Raw genomic sequence first — 8,724 nt, 5'->3', positions numbered from 1 at the left:
TTATTACCTTCCCCACCCCAGAACCAGAATCGTAAACTTCCCCCTTTAGTATGATGGGCAATTCACACAATTTGGAAGTTAGGAAAATTGGGTTAGACAAGAGTGGGGATCGAGGATTGTATGTTCCTGCACTAAATTTTGTTTATGCCTCTGCATGCCCAAAAAATACAGAAGACAATGCTATTAGGTAGCATCAGAAACACCAAACCTAGAATAGACCTTTGTATTCAATTGCTTTGTTATGCAAACTGTTGTTTCACTTATACACAAAATGTGCACCATAATTTTGAATGACTGCTAGTTTAAAGTCCAAGACCATGAAGTAGTGACTACAAAATTATTTTTACCATCCACACAGAAGTTTTTAATGACTACTCAACTTGTTGAACCCTCAAACGAAGCAAATGAAAAATTAATAAACCAAATGGTCATACACAAATAACCTTAAAAATAATACAATTTCTGCTTTGGCAGAACCATTAACTGCAATCTACTACATGTTATTTGGCAATATATTGTGACGATTCCCTCAATTAAAATTAACAGTTAATTTTGTTGATAGGATTTGGTAAAGTAGGACAAAAACTAGAAAGTAGGACAAGTGAAGCTTGTTTACAAGTGACCCCCCGAAGCTTTAATAGTGTAATCCAGTCTTTATATGCAACCAACTTTAATCAAATTCCAAAAATTTTTTTACTGAACCAAACTATGATTTTGAACCTTTAAATTTTTGCATTGACATAGATGTCTTCGCAGTCAAATCTCTAGATATATATATATATAAAACACTTATTAATCTTTATAAGATATATATTAAAACAAGACTTTCTATTCATATAGAATATTAAATTGACTTCGAACAATCATGCCCACTTTGTCACTGAAGTATTTCTGCACTTTACAGGGAAAAATATAAAATAAAAACATAAATCAAAATGCCAATTTATGAATATTGATGCATTATTTGTTCGAAATAAAAAAATTGATTTAAAATAGTTGCATATTTGTGAAAAATAAACTTTTCTGCACATTTATAGAAATAATTAGCAAATAATCCTGAGATGACTGGAAAAAATTTGACCTGAATATTTTAAAATTGATTTTTTTTTTACACGTGAGAAGGACGTTAGTTTGATTATTTTAATTTAAAAAAATTAGGAATTTTTGTTTTTTGATGTTTTTATAGCAATATTTTAATATTGCTATTTTAATATTTTAAATCTTGTAACAGTGAACAAAATCCATGTCTTTCAGTCATAAAAACATATATATATATATATATACACACACACACACACACACACACACTCATGTCCATAAATTAAGAGTAATTCAGAATCACATCGAAATCTAAAGTAAAAATTTCACCTGTGGAATTATCACACACATCTGTAAGAATGATATGCAAATATCAGGAAGCCACCAGATGATGCCGATAGTACGTCACAATTACGAGAGTGTAAGATCAGGGTATATAAGGAATGGTGGCAAAGAAGAAAAATTGTTCACAAAGGTCCTGTAAGGCACTCAGTGCTATAAGCGAATAGTTATGACACATAGGATAAATGTGGATGATTTTTTACATGGTAGAATTATCGGCCGTCTGGAATGTGGGCGTACTCAGATGGAAGTATCCGAGGAACTTGGAATTGCCCAAAGTGTCATCTCTAGGCTTTGGCAATGATTCCAAGATAACGGAAATGTCAGTAGACGTTATAGTACAGGTCGCCCCCGAGTTACAACGCCGAATGAAGACTGGTATTTGGCAGTAACTGCCAAAAGAAGCAGACGGAGCACAGCATCCGACCTGTCTCGTCAGCTATCTGCAGCCACGGGCATGGCCCCCACATCCTGAAGCAGGGCCCCTAGGCTGGGATCTTTTACGGGCCCCCTTTATGATGAATTTATAGCGTGAAAAACCAAAAAAATGATTAAAATCCTCCCGGGCCCCAGGGCTGGAGCCTTGTCAGCCCACCCCTTGTGGGGGCCTTGGCCACGGGTACCACAGTTTCAAGGCAAACCGTGTACAGACGTTTGGGAGATATTGGTTTATATGCTCGCAGGCCTGTCAGATGTGTTCTGCTCACGGCAACTCACTGTCGGCAGCGATTAGCCTGGAGTAGAGAACATGCAATGTGGACATCGTCACAGTGGGCTTGTGTGACGTTTTCCGACGAGTCCAGGTTTAGCTTGCAGTCTGATTCACGTTGGACTTTCATATGGAGAACGCCAGGTACCCGTTACCACCAAGACAACATCATTGAACGACACCGTTACGGTGGTGCAGCATTGCTCGTTTGGGGTGGAATTATACTGGGTTCCAGAACAGATCTGCATGTTCAAACCGGAACCATGAAAGCCCAAATTTATCGGGACATCATTCTGGAACAACAAATACGTTTGTTCAGGGGTGCCATGGGTGCAGAATTTGTGTTTATGGATGACAACGCCTGTCCTCACCGAGCAGACATCGTTAACGAATGCCTTGAATCTGAGGATATAACCCGTATAGAATGGCCAGCATTCTCACCTGACTTGAATCCGATACAGCATGTGTGGGACATGCTTAGCCGACGAGTTGCAGCCCGTCAACCACGTCCTACATGTGTACCGGAACTTCGGAGAGCATTGCTTGCTGAGTGGAGTGAGTGATCATCCCCAAGATCAGATCGATAATTTGATACTCAGCATGCCTAGGCGTTGTACGGACTGTATTTCATCGCATGGGAGACATACAATGTATTAACCATCATACCAACCATGTAATAGTAAGTTTTTGTAAAGGAGATATTTTTTACAATTGCTCCAGGGAGCAAAAATTGTAGTTTTTATGAATGGTATCATACATACACCATCGTTTTTGTTCTTTATCTTTTGTTTAATAAATGGGCTTTATGAATAAGTAACGTTTGTTTTGTTTCTGAACCTTTATTTTCCGGAGCTGGCATTATCCTCAATTTATGGACATGAGTGTGTGTGTGTGTGTGTATATATATATATAAAATGAAAGTGAATAATATTTATGAAATATTAAACTTAAGTCATTGGCTATAATTTGAGATCCTTTTTTATTTTGAAATTTAACTTTTGAAATTTTTCTGAATATAAAATGTGCAAGTAAATTTTTTTTGGGAATGACCTTTATGTTTGGATATAATAGTGTTTCTTCCCCCCCCCCCCCAAAAAAACTTCCAGTTAATCAATGATTATGGACCATAGGAGCAGTAGAAATAAAATTTGAATGTGAAGGAATGAATATTTCAAGTGAAATGGGAGGGGATATGATTCTCAGAAGGAGAGATGCCCATACAACTAGGACCAACTTAACACATGGCCCAAGGGACTGATGTCCATAGAAGGCGTACAGGAAGAGATCTTGTACTATGACTTTTCAGAGTACTTTTAGTTGAGTAAACAAAGTATGGGGCCTCAGAACATCACTTTGCCCAGAAGCCCAAGATGTTGAGAAGGCCTAGTACATACAAGCTCCCTACGAGGGAAATTTCTTAGAAATAAGAAATAAAGAAGTTCACTGAGCTGCATCCTAGGGGATTCAGAGATCAGCCACATTTGTAATATTTGTTCTTTATAAATTTAATGGAACAATTAAAGTAGAAAGGGTTTCACTTCTTGATAGGGGGAGGCAGGGCTGCAACTAGATGGTTGATCAACCGCGGTGAGCATTCATTTTAGTGCCCTTCCAATGTTGGAGAGGTTTAAAAGTGAAATTTGTGTTCCCCCCCCCCCGCTTTGGCCCTGGGGGAAGGTCTTTCTAGATGGCCACAAGAAGAAAATATGGTCTAAAAGGGGGCTATGGGCAAAAAATTATGAAGAAATAATCAGGTACAATGGTTAGCACAGCTACAAAATACTCCATGTATTTTGCTGATCTCTATCATTTAGCATCGTAAGCAGAGACACAAAATTCTTTATAATAAACCTATTTATCACAAATGACGTGTAAGGAATCACTTTTAAAGATGGGCCAGTGGATAAAAGGAAACAAAGAAATGCCAATTCCATTTAATCAAGAGGTGGAAAACAATGATGAAAGCATTCCAGCTTTAAATGGGCCTTGGACTCGGTAGCCTAGGACAATAAGACAGTCAACAATTGTACCAAAAGCTGTTCAGACATGTCACGAGTTTGACATACCTAACCAACGACGGTCTTTGTTAGAATTTTTCCTTTTTTTTACAAAGTGCAACCAAAATGGTGGCTTTGGAACACACATTGCAACCACAGGAAGTATCTTTGCGACAAAACATGAGAGAAAAAAAATTAAAATAATCTTTTTACTTCTAGTTATGAAATTGAGGGGGAATTTAGCAATCTTTAATGTTACACTTGTACAAGGTTTTTCAAAAAAAGAGTACGAGACAATAATTTTTTGTGCATAAAAACCAATGAAGCTAGTAAGGTATAATTTGGTGTACACATGCACGTGACCCTAATGCACAAAACTTGAATTTTTTTCTGCCTATCAACAGCAGATCAAAGATGAGTGAGGAAGTGTAAGTGTTCGGCTCAGACATGCCTTCTGACTAAAGAAATCAAATCACTACTCTTTGTTTCTCTTTGATGCTACACAACTAGTGTAGCAGACATTTTTTCATTGAAACAGAAGAAAGAAAATAACCATGTGGAAAACCTCACAAAATTTTCAATAAAATAAAAAACTTTTAGTGAAAGAAACTGTGTACCTTAGTCTGAGGCTGGCTCCAAATAAAAGTTCATAAACATCAGTTATAATGATAGCAATAGTTCTGTTCAATCACTAAATCGGAACAGTACAAATTTCATTCTGAAATACTTCTCGACTGCTGTCCACAGCATCAAAAGTGTGATGAGCAAATTCAATTATTTCGAATAAAGAAAACCAAAAGAGAGTGCAATTAATGTTGACAGAAATATACTTTTTTTTCAAATGTGTAAAAATTTATTAACAAATAATGTATTTAAAATGAATGACAAAAAACATGCAACAATAGAATATATTTGACATGTTCTTGATTCAAGACCTCAAAAACAAACATGAAATGTAACAACAACGCAGAAGCCTGATCACTTATGCTCGAGTCGGAAGCTCTGAAGAAGAAAAGGGCAAGAGCATCATTGCACATAGGTGAGATCATTGATTATCGTCCGGAACTTCATCCACCATTGCTCCTTAGGCATCTCGTGCCTTTAAAAAGACAAAGAAGTTTATTGTATAGAGTAAGTTTCAACAAACTGTGAAAGTCACAAGTAACAAAACATATATATATAAACTTGAAATTTGTTAAACAGAAATGCCCAAAAGTTATGTGATTGATGGGACAGATGATAAACAGGTAAGTTGAATTTGCTTAAGTTGGAGGCATGATTCAGCACACAAAGACACATAAATATTAGTTAACTAGGACCAAAAATTTGAGAAAAAACACAGGCTTCTGGTAAGAATTACAATCAAAACTACAGTTAGTTATTCCTACACAATGTATTAAATGAAAGAAGTTATTTCAATACAAATGGCTTCATAATAAATAGCTTTTATTGTGACAGCAATCTGGTCCTTGAAAATGACAATTTGAATGTTTTCATGAGACACTGGTTCATCGAGAGAAATAAGTTGCTTGTGTTGGAAAAAAGAAAATGACGTTCATTCGCTAAAATTAATTGTGAGTGTCGGACCATATCAATTGTGTATATATAATGCACATTCCCATTAAATTTTTTTTTTCTAAGATAGACAATAACATTGGTCATCAGGTATGAAACTGTGACATGTCTACAGTTGATGGTAGATGTCATGCAAGCCACAGGATTCATTCCTTTATCACAGCAAAGTTTTCATCTACAGGGTGAATTTCACCTAACTGTCAAATGGAAAGGGATAATAGACTAGCTGAAGTGGAACGTAAAACACCATAGCAACTTTGTACTAACTCGCTAGAGTTATGGTGGATTAGAAAAAAAATGCTCCAAATCTGAAAAACCTGAATTCATGAAGTTCCAAAAAGACATACAGGCAAACTAAGCACATATTTGAAAAGAGCAGGAAAAACCTTATAAGGCGACACCAAATCCATCGGAACATCTTGCGGAGTCACCACACAGAGCCACAGCTTCTTAATAAACATTTATTACGACGACACAAACATGATAATCTGGGTTAATGAAAAAGACAGGCATAGAAATTTTTGAACCTCACGCTTTCGTGTGCAGTGACTCTCTGCTCTGCTGTTTTCCAGACGGTCGTCTCCAGTACCCGGGATCACGTGACACACTCGAGGTCGTTGACCCGACTCTTGAGGGGTCGTCTGCGTGAGACACCACACACTCCCTCCCCAGTGATCACGAGTAATAAGAGGTGATCGCGTACTATGGAGTAGCATCAGTGATCACGAGCACTGTAGACGATCTGGAAAGTGGACAGTACGTCCAGAACGAGTGGTTCTGACTGGTTTCACAGCAGAATCAGCTGCGAGTCCGTCAGACGTAACTGCAGTTGGTACGTTTGGAGATACAGGTACCGGCTCCACCGTCGGATTCACAAGAAATGCCGGTTTAAGCCGATCGACTGACACTGACACTGATTTTCCTCTTATGTCCACGTTGAACACTTTGTCGGTCCGGCTGATCACTCTGTATGGTCCTTCAAATGGCTGTTCCAGAGGACGTTTCACCCTATCAGTTCTCACGAAAACGTGAGTAGTAGTTTTCAAATCATGCTGAACAAATGTAGGATGTCCTCCATGCCGTTTGATTGGTCGTGGCTGGAAAGTTTGGACGTGAGTTCTCAGCATTTGTAGAAACTCGGAAGCGTCAGTTGAGTTGGAATTAGCTCGTGCTTGGAAAAATTCACCAGGTAATCGTAAAGTTTCTCCGTACAGTAGTTCTGCAGGTGTGCACCCCAAATCTTGTTTCAGAGAGCACCGAAGACCGAGTAGAACTGTAGGTAATGCTTCAGTCCATTTATGGGTTTGGTTGCATTTCAACGCGGCTTTGAGAGGGCGATGCCACTCTTCCAACATACCGTTCGCTTGTGGATGGTATCCAGTTGTTCTAACCCGTTTTGCTCCGATGAATTTGGACAGCTCTCGGAATAGCTGCGATTCGAATTGGCGACCTTGATCAGTTGTTACTGTTAAAGGTGTGCCGTATCGAGAAATCCAGGTGGAAAGAAAAGCTGTAGCTACCGTGGTTGCTGTGATGTCGCGGATAGGTACCGCTTCTGGCCATCGTGAAAACCGGTCTATCATTGTCAGACAATAAGAATATCCATCGGAAATGGGTAGTGGGCCAATGATATCCAAATGAATATGTTGAAATCGTTGGGAAGGTTCCACAAACGATTGTAACGTGGATCTCGTGTGCTTGTGCACTTTGGATCTTTGGCATGGTATGCACACTTTTGTCCATTTAGCACAGTCTTTAGCTAGACATGGCCAAATGAATCGCTTCCTGACCAAATCAATAGTGCGTCTAATTCCTGGGTGTGAGAGTTTGTGCATATTCCAAAACACATCATATCGAAATTTTTCTGGAATATAAGGTCGAACAGCACCTGCTGATAAATCACAGTAGAGCGCTTTAGCTGAGTCTGGAAGAAATACTTTCTTCAGTTGCAAAGCTGATTTGCTCTTTAGAAGTTCCTCTAGTTCTTTATCCCCCTCTTGTTGCTCAGCGATGGCAGTAAAATCAAGAGGTCCAGGAACTGAAATTGCTGTTACGCGTGATAAGATATCAGCGGAAATATTTTGCGATCCAGGAATATGGCAAATGTTCGTTGTGAACTGCGATATATAATCTAAATGCCTTAGCTGTCTAGGTGAGCATTTTTCACTTTTTTGTCGAAACGCATAGCACAGTGGTTTATGGTCACTGAAAAGTATAAACTCACGAGCTTCAAGCATATATCTGAAAAATTTTATGGAAGAATATGCGGCAAGAAGTTCTCGATCGTATGCGCTATACCGTGTTTCGGTGGGTGAAAGTTTACGTGAGAAAAAACCTAGCGGTTGAAGACCATTGTCCGTCACCTGGTGCAGTGCACCGCCTATAGCATAGTCGGAAGCATCTACGTGTAGAGCTAATTGGGCAGACGGGGATGGATGTGCCAACAATGCGGCATTAGCTAGTAGCTTTTTGCAATCTTCAAATGCTTTCAAAGTTGATGTAGACCACACAACTTTTGTTTTGTCTTTTCTTTTTTTCGTGGAACCTTTCAATAGATCATGCAGTTGCACTTGTGTCTCAGCTGCATGCGGTAGGAAACGGCGATAAAAATTTATGAGACCTAAAAATTTACGCAATTGCTCTATTGTTTCCGGTTGCTTGAAATCGAGTACAGCTTGCACTTTGTCTGGACGAGGTGTGATACCAGATGGTTTGATCACATGTCCCAGAAATTCAAGCTCAGAAACACCAAATATGCATTTTGACACATTTAAAACTAATCCATACTGTTGAAGACGTTGGAATATTTGTTTTAAATGAATTTTGTGTTCTTCGGCATTTTCAGAAAAGCATAGAATGTCATCAAGATATACATAGCAGAATGGTAAACCTCGTAAAACTTCATGCATGAACCGCATAAAAGTTTGAGCGGCATTTACGAGACCGAAGCTCAATCTTGTATACTCGAATAAACCCCAAGGGGTTGTGATTGCGGTTTTTGGTATATCTTCTTCGGCAATGCCAATCTGATGGTATGCCTTGAAGATGTCTAGTCTAGAAAAA

The 8,724-nt window shown here is 38.6% G+C and overlaps 1 protein-coding gene across 1 annotated transcript in view; it reads right to left on the bottom strand.

The window, feature by feature from the left end:
• Positions 1-4,925: 4,925 nt before the first annotated feature.
• Positions 4,926-8,724, bottom strand: part of LOC149076862 (ATP-dependent 6-phosphofructokinase-like) — a 46,293-nt gene continuing 42,494 nt past the window's right edge. Inside the window, exon 21 of the mRNA XM_089244585.1 lies at positions 4,926-5,185. The gene's annotated coding sequence lies outside the window, so the exon portion shown is untranslated. The remainder of the gene's footprint in view (positions 5,186-8,724) is intronic.

Source organism: Pholcus phalangioides, unplaced genomic scaffold (genome assembly GCF_987345545.1).
Source record: "Pholcus phalangioides strain wild (caught in Gottingen) unplaced genomic scaffold, Ppha-v1.0 ptg000015l_1, whole genome shotgun sequence".
NCBI lineage: Eukaryota > Metazoa > Arthropoda > Arachnida > Araneae > Pholcidae > Pholcus > Pholcus phalangioides.
Note: the sequence above shows the minus strand (reverse complement) of the source record. Positions and strands in the feature narration are given on the sequence as shown.